Source organism: Passer montanus, unplaced genomic scaffold (genome assembly GCF_014805655.1).
Source record: "Passer montanus isolate IOZ18808 unplaced genomic scaffold, ASM1480565v1 scaffold11, whole genome shotgun sequence".
In the NCBI taxonomy this organism is placed as follows: Eukaryota; Metazoa; Chordata; class Aves; order Passeriformes; family Passeridae; genus Passer; species Passer montanus.
The window spans coordinates 20,184,531-20,198,039 of record NW_024357613.1 but is presented as its reverse complement, the minus strand read 5'-3'; positions in this window follow the sequence as shown (position 1 = coordinate 20,198,039).

Below are 13,509 nucleotides of genomic sequence, written 5' to 3'. Positions count from 1 at the left end.
TATTAAAATCACCTCATTTTGTTTACATATCATATAGAATATTAAGGTGTTTATCTTTTGTTTGAAAACATCATGTTCTACAGCACTGATATTGAACAACTGAACCTCCTGAAATGTGATCTGTGCTCTTATGTTATGAAGTTTTACTTTTGCTCCCACATCAATTTCCTCTTGAGAACAGTGCTGAATAGCATGAAATGGTAGATAAAACCATAACACTTGACATTATAGCCATAAAAAGATAATATTAATTCATACTAGTATGCAAAACAGCTTTTAAAAGAAAAAAAGAATAAACACCTCAGGTGTTACCATTTCTTAATCAAAAACAAAGTGTTTCCTGAAAACTATTTTTCCACTGGCTAGCTCAGAAGAGGACAATACACATAAAACAACTGTCCCTCAAGAAGTGTGGTGTGAGAGACTGGATGAGATTGCTAACTTGCAACTTTTCAGCTGCATGTGTGCAGAAAATGGGCAGGTTGGGCCTTTCCCTGGTGAGGAAATGCCCTGCTCCACACACCCCACCCCCTGTAAAGCCTGTATCTATCCCCCAGTGGCCACCAGTCACTGGGAAGCAGTGCTCCACACCCTGACCATGGAGTCTCTATCCCAGATCTTGAGTGGCCAACTGAATGGAAGTCCCACCTGGGGGAAGAGGCCAGGATAGCCAAAGACTTAAGCCAGGGCACAAGGCACACACAGGTCTTGATCCTACCTCTTCTTGGATTTGAGGTCAGCTGAACGCCACTGGAATCAGGAGTAGTAGCTGTTGTTCTTTTTCGTTGTTCTATAGTTGTTCTTTTTTAATGTCTTTTCTCTCTTTCTCTCTATTCTTCTTAATCCCTCTCCTCAGAGTCTTGAGTAACTTAAAATCAGATGGGTTCAAGGTATGTTAAGTTGAATGGACTAAGTTAATAATTCCTGAAAAGCTTTATGTCACTTGAATATTGTTCCAAACTTTTGCCAAAGCTCTCTGATTTTCTGAAGTTTGCCAGTAAAGCTTTTGTTGTTTTGACATTATGCATTTAAGAATATCTTGTCAGTATTTCTCCGTTGCATCTAACTACATTATTAAAGAAAGAAAACAAAACCTCTTAAAAGACTCATCGAGTGAGTTCTGCGGTCTTCCTTCTAATGTTCCTTTACCCTGGTCTGCTGGGTCAAAGATTTCTGAGGGCTTGTCTTATCAGTGAAGACTGATGCAAGCAAGCTGTTTAGTAGTTGTTCCTTCTCTGCATCTTCTTTTCCAGAAGATGCAGAGATCCTCGTTCTATTTAGTAATGATTTTCCTTAAAGATGTTCCTCAGTTTTCTTTTGGTTATTGATGCATTTGAAGCAGAATTTCTTGTTGTCCTTGACATTCTTGGCCAGATATAATTCCAGATGGACCTTAGCCTTCCTTGTCTCATTTTTACTTATTCTATTTATTCCAAGTGGTCTAACCCTGCTTCCATCTCCTACATATCTCCTGCTTAGGCTCCAATAATGACAGGAGTTCTTTATTCATCTACTCTCACCCCCTTTGCCCTATTTCTCTGCTTATTAGGATGCATCACTCTTGAGCCTGGTGAAAGTGATTCTGACTACCAACTAACTCTCTTGGACCCCTTGTTCCTGCAAGAGCTCCCTCCAACAGGTTTCTTCCAAGAAGATCCCTGAAAGGGACAAAGCTCTTCTGAAGCCCATGGTTTCAATCTCTCTGGCTGCCCTACCTCCTCACTTGACACTGAATTCCACAATCTCACTGTCACTGCAGCTGAGCCTGCCCCCAGAATTCACATCTCCAGTGCAGCCTTCCCTGTTTGTTTGTATGAGGTCAAGCAGCATGCCAATCCTTGTGAGATCCTCCACTAATTGTGAGAAAGTTGTCATCAGTCTCTCCAGGAACCTCCTGGACTGTTTGCGCTTTCTCCAGGGGATGTCAGGGTAGTTAAAAAGCCCACATGAACCAGCCTGTGACTGTGAGGCTGCTTCAATCTGCATTAAAAAGCCATATCTTCTTCCTGCTCTTGAATCCTACAGTGCTTAACCTAGCAGTCTCATGACACTGTTTTACTTGTATTGTGTGTGCATACTAAGATATGTATCAGAAGTATGGAAAAGTTTATCATATTGCTACCAAGGAAATAAAAAGAAATTTAAAGATCTTAGATTCTAAAACTATCATCCTCATGGTGAATTAGGAAAAAAAGAAAAAAAAAACAAACAACCAAAAGCAATGTCTGCTTTGAGAGAACTTGCCCTTTTCCTTTCTGTGCTCTGGTACTAAAATGCACGTAAATCTTGCTTGGTGAAAAAACAACAACAACAAAAACAACAAAAATAACAACAAAAAAAAAGTAGTACTCTTTAAAAGTATAGATGGACAGTTATTTCTAGTCCTCTAGTTTCATTAAAAGAGTTAAGCAATGACTTGCCTTAAAGTGTAATCCAACAGAATTATGCCTCTGCTTTAAGCCAGCCAGATTTAAAGTGATGTCTAACTATATATATATATAAAGTGAAATACTAAAGAGGACTTCTTTATAGACCAGATAAATTCAAGCATTAAAATCCAAAATACAGTGAGGTTTTTTTTGTTCATTCTTATATTTCTTTGTCCCAATAACAATATGGAAATATTCACTGGTTTAGGAAGGAAAAATGAGTAAGAAACAGTGAACATTTTGAAAATGAAATAAGAACACTGAAATTTAGAGGCTGAGTTTAGGAAGAAAAACCTGAATAAGTATGAATAACATATTTCCTAAGTTACATAGTATTTCATTATACAGCTTTAAAAACATTGATGATAAGTATTATGTCTCATTTTGCAAGACAGCTCCCAATTATGGCCTCAGAGAAACTGAAGAAAATTTCAAAAGAAAAAAAGGAAGTAACATGAGTCTTCTATCATTTATATTTACTTAATGATATTTTTTTTCTATATTCACTACCTACAACTGTGGGTGTTCAGTCCATAAACAAAAACCTCATTTTACAAATAGTGCAATATAATGAGATATTTCCTATAAAATTCCCAGAACTAACTGCAGTGGCAGGGGTTTTCAGCTAATTAGGCTGTGCTAATAGAATGCATATGCACATTTGCAGTAGCTCAGCTGGTGGGCAATAGCTTGTTAAACCACCAGCACACAGTTGCTTTTGTCCATGTCAGAGCCTTAGGTATAAAAGCATTCATTTCCAAATTTGAGATACAGGATTCTAACATCTGACTGTCATAGAATCATAGTGGTTAGGGTAAAAAGGAACCTTTAAAATAATCTGCTTCCCACTCCACTGCCATGGGCAGGGACACCTTCCATTAGATGAAGTTGCTCAGGGATCTGTCCAATAATTCCTGGAACACTTCCAGAGGTGAAGCATCCAGCACTTTTCTAGGTAAGTTGTTCCAGTGCCTCGGCATCCTCATAATGAACAATTTCTTCTTTATACCTATACCTATACATATTAGGTGTTTATATATATACCTCTATATATTAGGTATATATATATATATATATATATCTAATATAAATCTACATGCTTTCAGTTTGAAGCCACTTCCCCTTGCCCTTGTAAAAAGTCCCTATCTGGCTTTCTTTTAGGGCTCCTTTAGGCACTGGAAGGCCACTTTAAGATTTTGCTGGAGCCCTCTCTTCTCCAGGCTGAAGAGCCCAACCCTCACTCTGCATGGGAGATGTGCTCTAGCCCTCTAACCATCATTTTGGCCCTCATCTGAACTTTCTCCACATCTTTTTATGTTTGGAACTCAAGAGCTGACCTAAGTAGTCCAAGTGAGGTCTCAGGAGAGCAGAGCAGAGGAGGAGATTTCACCTCCTTTAACCCACTGGCCACCCTTTTTGATGCAGCCCAGAATATGATTTGCTTTCTGGGCTGCAAGTACTCATTGCTGAGTTATGTTTATCTTGTCATACTTCAAGACCTCCAAGTCTTTCTCCTCAGGGCTGTTCTCAGTCCGTTCTTTGCCCAGCCTGTACTTGTGCTTGGGATTGCCCTGACCCACGTGCAAAACCTTGCACTTGATCTTGTTGACTTTCATGATGTTCACATAAGCTCTTTCCTCCAACATGCTGATTACACCACAGAGCTTTGTGTTCTCTGAAAACTTACTGAGGCTGCATTTGATCCCACTGATGATGCTAAGATAGAACTTTGCCATTAAATGAGCTTAAGCTAGTGAACAGTGTTTGATAATACTTTTTCCTTTTAAAATAATACTTTTTCCTTTTAAAATTTCCTTTTAATTATTTACTCTAAGTCAGCAAAAAATCAAGGTACATAGATTTTTGAGGAGCCCAGGGATACTGGAAGACAAGGAGAAAGGTTGCAAATTTTGGTATTGGATGCAGGACAAAATAGACTGAAAGTGGATGTGGAAGTCTATATATTGCAACACGGATAATACAGTGAATACTTTTTAAGGTAGGCTAATTAAGTTTTGATATGATGGGGTTAGTTCTTTATTTTCTTTATAAATCAAGGGGTTGCTTAACAAATTAAATCCAGTGTGCTGTGTTGACCCTGAGTGGGTGCCAGTGTGGGGGAAAATTACTTTAATTTATTACCAATCAAATCAAAGTAGGATAATGAGTAACAAAACCTGAGATCTGATAAAACACCTTCCACTCACCACTCCTTTCTTCCTGGGCTTAACATCATCCCTGAATTCCGTACCTCCTTCTCATAAGCAACATAGGGGAACAGGAAAGAGTGACTGGTGTCAGTTCATTGCACATTGTCTCTTGCCTAAACTTTCTCCTTAGGAAAAGGACCTCTCACACCCTTTCCCTGCTCTAGAAGCCACCACTGCAGGCCCCCATTACCAAAACCCAATACATCCAATCAAGACAAAAACTAATTCTTTATACTCAAAATTTTGGGACTTTAAAATGTAATTAATTAGCAATCATTATAGGTTAATAGGTGTTTGTCAGTTGTGGTTTCTAGAAATTGTTTATTTGTTTACACACCATTCTGCAGCATGCTTTGCAAGCACCTAAGATGGATATCTATATTAGGAATGTCCACAGAATATGCTCATATGCTACTGTGTACTTATGGTGTGTCTGCACTGCAGTGTGTCTCTCTGCTTGCCAGCTCCTCTCAGTGCTCTTGGTGTTTCAGAGAGACCTCTAAAAGCAGAAAGGAGGTCAGAAAGGGGTCGTGCATTTTAAAAACACATCTTGAAATTCTTCAGATTGGTAGAAAGAAACTTTGCATTATTAATCAAAGGTTTTTAAACATTTTTGTTGTACTTAATGGTTCACAACACATATGTATGGATATGTTAACCAGTGATTTTAAAGTTCAGAGAAAGAAAAACCTCTAAATAGTAAAGCATAATTTATTGGAAGAAGTTTGAACCCTGAATGTCTGAAATTACATCTTCCCTAGCAAAGCAGAACACAGCCAGAAGATTCTGTACAATTATGTTACAGTACTTGTGGATTTCTGGAAACCAGAAGGGCTCTAAAATTAAGATTACATAAGACTCATAAAAAGATGAAAGCAATTTTGAAGCTGAAGTCTTTAGATTAGAGAACACATAATGTAGTAGAATTTCTAGAAATACAGGAAAGTATGATCTCAGCTATTCCAGGAGGACAAATTTCTCAGGATTCACAGAAACAGGTGATAGTTCTTTGTTTAGCTTGTTTGTTTGTTTGTTTCTTCTTGTAAATGTCTGACTTTAAAAGAATATTGACAGTCCCAGATTTGAGATAAATTTTCTGTTGCTGAAGAAATAAGCAGTAGGTACCATCATCACTGACTTGGTGAGGCTTAGTGCCCAATGAGGATTACAGTCAGCTGTTGCAGTGAGGATATCAGCAATACTGGAGGCAGTTTTTTCCTTTAAGTATGAGTGTTTGGTCTACAGGCATCTTTTCAAAACCAGATGTCAGGCTTCTTACACAGAAATGCCTTCACAGTCCCTGGTATTTGGAAAGTGGCTTTCTGAAAGATAATGAAAATGGTAAGGCACATATGATGGAGATAAGAAAGCAGGCTTACTACAAAGATCCTCTGGCATAATTAAGCCAATGCAAATTGGATGTCTCTTAAAATAGGTCTGCTGTTCCCTATTTCAGACATAGAAAAGAAATGAAAACATTACTCATGGAAGACTGAAACTATATTTAGAGAAAGGCACTGCCATAGGAAAAAAACTAAGAAGTTTAAAATAAAAAGTTATGAAGAGATCACATAATCAGAACTGATCTGACCTTTCCCTTCCTGATTCTTAAAATGTGAATGAAAAGGATACTATCCAAAATAAATATAAAATAAAGCTAGTCTCTTGCACCAGTAATCTAAGTGAAGATAAAGAAGTCAGGGAAAAGTGTGAGCACGTTTTGAAGAGTTGTGATGCATACACCTAGAAGGCAAACATATAGATTTCAAAGAAAAGAGACTTTTGCTAAAGGGAAATTCCCCAAAGCTGCATATGTCATAATAGCTTTATGAAGCTAAACAGCTGTTGAAATACTTTATTTATAGATTAAGCGTGTGGGGCATTCAGTCTGTGTATTTGCTCTACAGGCTGTCTCCTCATACAATCCAGCAATCCATCATGAAACAGTCTGGCCAATATACAATTTCTCAGCAGGAATTGATAGAACAACAGGCTGTGATAAAGAAGTAGTTAGCAGAAATCAGTGTTAAGAGTTATTTAAACATTTATGTAATAAAGTTTTCATATTTAAAAATCCTCTTTGACAGCAAATAGCTTAGTTAGCAACAATAAAAAAAACCATATATTTAGCTAGAAAGAAATCTTTAATATTTGACTGTCTTTTTGAAATAACCCGTTATTTATTAATCACTGTAAGAACAGAAAGCTGTTGAATCATTTCCTGCAGTGGGCAGAACAAGACCTAGGAAAGATCACACTTCTCTGCAGTCATGAACTTGCTGAAAGAGAGATCATAGCATAGCTGTTATGAACAGCCACTTCTATTCTTAAAGTTTAAGTAGTTGGCAGGAAGAAATTTGCCTGAAACTTCTGAGCTCTATTCTGTTTTTTTGGGGAAAAAAACCAAACCTGAGATAAGCAAATTTTCTTAAAATCAATTCTTTTACCTACTAGGTCTTCATGTAGTCTTTGAGTTTTAATCCTTAGATATAACCTTCTGTTAAACCTGAATCTATAAAAAGAATAGGTATTTCTAATCTGTTTCAGGTGTTAAAGGTTGTGAACTCCAACCTAACGCCTTGGGAGGTAATTGAAGATGGAATTGATCCGAAAGTTCAATTAAATAACAGAGAAAGAAAATGAAGAAAACTATCTATTCTCCTGAGCTTGCTCACATGTAAAAATAGAATGTGTGCATGTGTAAATACAAAAGTTAATCCGTTATTACATTAACTAATTAAAATTTACATGTGTATATATATATGCAGCTAAATAGTTCATTTCTTGTTTTGTATTAGTGTACATTATGTAATCTCTGGTTATTTAGCGGTGACTGTAGTAGCAATTTCTGAAAAAGAAGACTGATGACAAATTAAATCTTCACTGCTACTGTAGGAAAACCTGCAGTCATAGTTTTCAGAAACCAAGGTTTTTAATTGTGGGTGTTAAAAGACTTCCATGACAGAATTATTTGAAAAGAATCCCTTTGGGGTTTTTTTGTGCAACTGGAGGCCTTTTTTCTCTGTTTGTCATTCTAGGTGGTCAAGTCAGGAAAACCTATGGGCTCCAGACTGGTTTTCCTGGCTTTCTCACCTTTCCTCTCCCGAATTAAGACGAACTGTGTGTAGACCCTGGGGAGGCATTCCCTGGTCTAGGGAGACACAAGAGGCTTCCCTCAAAAAGCTGTTAAACCCCATTGGCTCCTATGTCTGTTCCTATGCCCCTGAGCCACCCCTACCCTATTTCCTGATCGGCAGTCATCTTTGTACTGCTCCTAGACCAGGGTCAGCCCCAGGCCCCTGGGGAGAAAAAGCTGGACCCTCCATGTGTGTGTGTCTGGGACCTGAACATCTCACTGTGTGGCTGAATAAAACATCTGTGGATATTATGCAAAGGACCCTTTTGCTTCCCTACCCTGGACTATACTAACAGCAACTCAGCTTGCTACAAATGGTGCATTGAACAGAGACCTCTTCTAGAAAATATCTTCATAAGACCACCCCAAGAATTTCATTGTCTTACCCCAATGTGGTGAGTTTGAAATTTTAGTTCCTTCCTCCTTTTACTCTCTGGTGGTGGGAAGAGACTGGGTTAAGATGGAAACAACACTCACCCACACAGAACAAAAAGTTCACCTCCACCTTAAAAAGTCTTTTCTTTAAGATTTTGGTTTTTCAGAGGGGGAGTTGAAGCGTTTTGTACACTGGTTATTTAAGCATTTTCCTTATATTTCACAGAACATAGTCCTAACCGATGACTTTCTGGAAGTAGTTTGGGAAAAATTAAGACCTGAGGAAGAACTCCATAAAGAATTCTGTCCTTTATTTCAGTGTGTGGCCACAGTGACGAGACCATGTCCAGAGAGGCCACAACCCGACAGCAGGGGAAACAGATGAATCAAGTCCCTTTGCTGTTCAGCACAAGAGTCCATCCCATTCTCCCCACAACCCCTCACCGGGGGTGGGGAGGAGCGGAGCCCAAGCAAAGCCCAGAGAGCCACCAGAGAGCAGAGAGATCACAGACCCAGCCCGTGGGATTTTATCAGGTGTCCCATGGGAGGAGTCTTAGGATCATATTACAGCCTCCTCAGAATGGAAAGGCTCCGCAAACTGTGCTACAGACAATTACTGAGTGAAGGAAAAATAGAATCCCAACTACATAGTAATGCAATTCTTCCCTGAAATGGGACACTGTTGTTTAACAGTTTTTCACATTGTAATTCTATTTGGTACCCAGGAATAGATGAAACATACTAATTTTCTTAATTTCTGCAGGGTTCTGGCCCCACTGTTTCTTATATACAAATTCGTTTGTGGCAGTATTGTATGTGAGTGTGTAATTTTGATTTTTTAATTTTTTTTCTCAGAGGAAAGAACCAAAGAGATGTAGATGAAAACCAGAAAACTCCACCTTTTTTCTCCCACAAACTTGAGAGACTAAGTGCTTTGATGGAGTTGAGAGGAATTTAGCTTGAAAGAATAATTATTAACCTATTGACTTGTGTAGGTACACTGTTGTGATTATAGTTATATTTTCATGTGAATATGGGGTTGCAAAAGGTATTTATTAGCATTTTATGATGTTGGAGGATAGAGCATGACCTTAAAAGCAGTGATATAATACAAAGATTTTCACTGTAATTTCTGTTCTTTTTCTGTTTTTCAGTTGGTTGTTGCTTGGAAATTGTTTTGGCTGGTAAATCACAAATGTCCTGTGAGGATAATTCTTTGTGCACTGCATTAGATTATAGGGACACAAGTTGCACTAGATTAAAAATAAGCCTTATAACTAAAAGCCTTGGTCTTCTAACTACTAAGGAATCTAATACCTCAGTCAATTGGTGTTGTCTCTATTAAACTCCATATTGATTTCTTAGATCAGAGAGCTATTTGAACTACCTTGGGAATTGTTTAAAAATTCTTGAAGCAAATGGGTAGCCTTTTGTAATTAAGAAGGCAAACCTCATTAAACCTCTTGCTACAACATTCACACTATCTTAAAATCTTTACTTACAAAATCAATCATTGCATACTAAGAATCTGGTCTAGCTTATAGACTTACTTGGGTATGTTTAGAGCATGAAACCTCTAGATTCACATATAAAATGTGTATTCATCTCTCTTAATACCAACAATAACAGCAATAGAGTTAACGTAAAAGTCGTTAGAACAGAAATTGCTTTCTTCTAGCTTGTTTATCATCATCTGGATTTAGTTTTAACAGTTAAAGGAAAGAAACGGCACCTGAGTAAGAGTACACAGTAGAAAGCTACTTGATACTCACAGTTCTTGTCCTAATTTCCAACAGAAAACTATGTTGCAGAGACGAGAAAGATGTTTTTGTCAAAAAACCATGTGCTGTTATTTGCAAGAAATAGCTTAATTTTCTATCTATAAATACCTGACACCTTTCTCATGAAGATTATTTTCTCTTCCATTTGAATGTCTTTGTGTGGCAGATGACTGGCATCTTCAGAAAATTACTGGAATCTTATTCTTTCAAATTAAAAGTTTCTTTAAAATTTTCCAATAACCATGCTGATTTTAAGGAAAAACTGATACTAGTGGAAGAATTTTGGAGAACGATAGTGATTTGGCATTTTTAAAAGTATTTTTTTTCTGCTTCTACTGAGAAGCATGATATAGAATGTTTGATACATATATTTAACTGCCGTACCACAAGCAAATATTGCTTAGGAAATCTGGATACAAATCAAAGACAGAATAAACTGGGGTATGCAAAAGCACACATTTATACAGTAATCTCTTACATGAATATATCAGTAAGAAAAAAAATCTGAAAGTATTATTTGTTAAAGTTACACAAGTATAGAAATTAAAACTTTTTATAAAGGTGTGCAAAAAAGGAACAAATACAGTATAGGTTTTACATTCTATATTTTATAATGAAAAGTGAAAAGTAAAAGATCAAAATATGCAAATTTTCATTGGTCTTTTTCTCAGTGTTGTCTGTATAGTATAGGAATTGAAATTTTGCTGTTCAGTCAAAAAACAAACAAATACTGCTTTACAGAACACAGAGTTTTCGATAGGACACTGAACAGGCCATCAGCACAAAAATGAAAAATCTGTGAATGTTAGGATAATATATTATTATTAGAAATTATGCTCTATACACTTTACCAGATAATCAGCATAACTTATTAAGTATGTAATAGAATTAATTTGTCTAGTCACTGTAGAAACAGTTCTTGATTAATAAATAAATAAGCTAAATTATTATACTGTTAAGCAAGCAAGCTACATTTGATATACAGTAAAAGTAATTTAAGATTTGTCTCTCATTAAGAATCAGGAAATAAACTTTAAAATTGTTTTAAAAGGGGATTTTGGTTTACTGAAATATAGTTAGACTGGAAAAAGAGATAAGTTTCCCATGGTTCCTCCGGAACAGATTCGTCATTTATGCCACATGGTAATCTTTTAATGGAAATATTTTTAATAACCATAAAAGATGATGTTATTTATGTATCTCCTATAATAGCATATACAAATACATGTCAGTCTCTTTTTTGTGAACACATCTTTAAAAAAAAATTACAAACATTTACATTTGCAATTTTATCTAGAAGTTGTGCATTTTTTCATGTCATCTAAGTCACGATTTCCTACATCCTGAAAATTGTTAAGAAATATGTTCTTATGGTATAGGATGAAAAAAAAATTAGTTCATTGCCCAAGATCTTTTTTTAAAATAGTTCTTTGGTACCTATTGAACCTGCTCAACTTACCTCCCCTTGTTGGGGCAAAGTGGCATTTTCAGCTACAGGGAGAAATATTTATACAGAAAGTGCATCTAAACTATTTGAACATGAGAAGCTCTTAACAAAGAGAAAAAAAATACATTACATACAAACCACTGAGTAAAACTATTCAGTACTTTTAGAAAGTTCAGAGAAAGAGTAGCCGGACCAATATGGCCGGCAGTGGGAATATAGACCTTAAAGACGATGAAGAGCTGGTTAAGTCTAGAAGTATAGAAATAAGAGTTATTCAGAAGGAAAAAGAACATGAGTGAAGCAGACTCAGATGACATAAACTGCAGGAGAAGCACAAGTCCTCTAGTTCCTCTTATAAGACCTGAGAAACTTAATTAGATGGCTGGAGGGCCCAGATCCTCATTTTATTAATATAGCATTTTCCAATATATGTTTATTATATTATATATAATAAGCATATATATAATTTTTAATTTCCTCAAAGACAGGATATATTATATCTCACAACTCTGACAACTGAATCTAAAATATTTAGTTGTGTCTTTAAAACTACCATATATAATTTCTTTGGACACAAATAAAAAACCTATGCTACTTGTGATGCTTTTCTCATACAATAGTTAACCATGATTTTCCCCCACATTACATTTTAAAAACTAGACAGTTAAAAATCTCCTTTGTTTTCTGTAAGTTTATATGTATCTCCCTGCATCATATCAAAAAAGTACAAAATCCTTACTAACAAGTTTACTTACTAACAAGTACATGTCTTTTCTATAAAAATTTCTAACAGACAGAAACTTAAGAATAAATTATTTTTCTGATATTTTTTCTACTATTGTTATTGGAATACATTACAGGTTGGGTTTTTTAAAGAATTAACATGCAATATAAAAATAAATATAATTTTTATTAAATATGTCATTTTTAATGTTCAATATTATTATAAGTTACCAACTTCTAAGGGCTTAGGTAGATAATATTTTTGTTGCATTAACAGGTATATTATAACATAAGAATTAGCAAGGATATGAAAACAATGAAGGAAGAAAGAATATTACAGAGCTGTGGCTCATATATGCATGGAGAAAACGTGAAAGGCTAAAACAACTCAAAGTTGAAACTGGCTGGTATTGCATCAGACAGGAGATGCTTTTGTATTCATACTCATTTTGAGTAGAACCTTTTTTTCCATATTGTTTTTCCACAAACCTTAGATTGTTTTAAGGCAAGTTAGGAATTACACTGTACACCCACAAAGAGGTCTCACCTTCCAGAAAGAAAATATTTGAATAAGATCTTTATCTCATTTGTCAGGACAGATCATCTCAAGTAGGCCATAGACCTCATTAGAACTTCTGAATTTATGGATGAAACATTAAGAACTGAAAAATGCAAGAAATTCCATTATTTGAAGATAGTTTAATATTACAGATTTTATGCTTAAATTAACACTAGTTACAATAATATACAATCTATTCTGATAATCTTATTTCCTATTTTTCATCACCACAGAATAATTGCAATTTATAAAAGGGGTGGAAAGTTTATACCTTTAGTAGGTGCAATGAAAATAAAACACAACCAACTACAATTTCAGAGTACACCTCACTTTTGTCAAAAGTTCTTGGCTCATAATAAAACCTTAATCAGGTATTTATTATGTTGCCATGATTACAGTGTATGCATAATTTTAGCAAACAGGTTTATTGGATTAAATATTTTATGAGTAATACATTTGCAATAAAAATTAGTACAATCATTTGTGCACTTATATAATTACTTTCAATAACCTGAAGTAAATTCTGTAAGCATGATTAATACTGATTAGGTAAAGTTATTGGTATTGTTTGATTATATGGAAAAGTTGAAACAGATGCATTTGATTTTGCAGAACACAGTTCTTCAAGACTCACGGTATTATTTTTATTATTATTTCTGTTGGTATTATTTTTATTATTATTGTATTAATTCTACTACTACTACTATTACTACTATTTTTTGGTTTATATTTTTTAGAAGAGAGGATAATTTCTCTTCAAACCAAACCACTAAACCCCAGCAAAATCAAGTGGTAAAAACAGTCCCCTCGAAAAACCCACTGCCCCACCTATCGTGTGACTCTATCAAT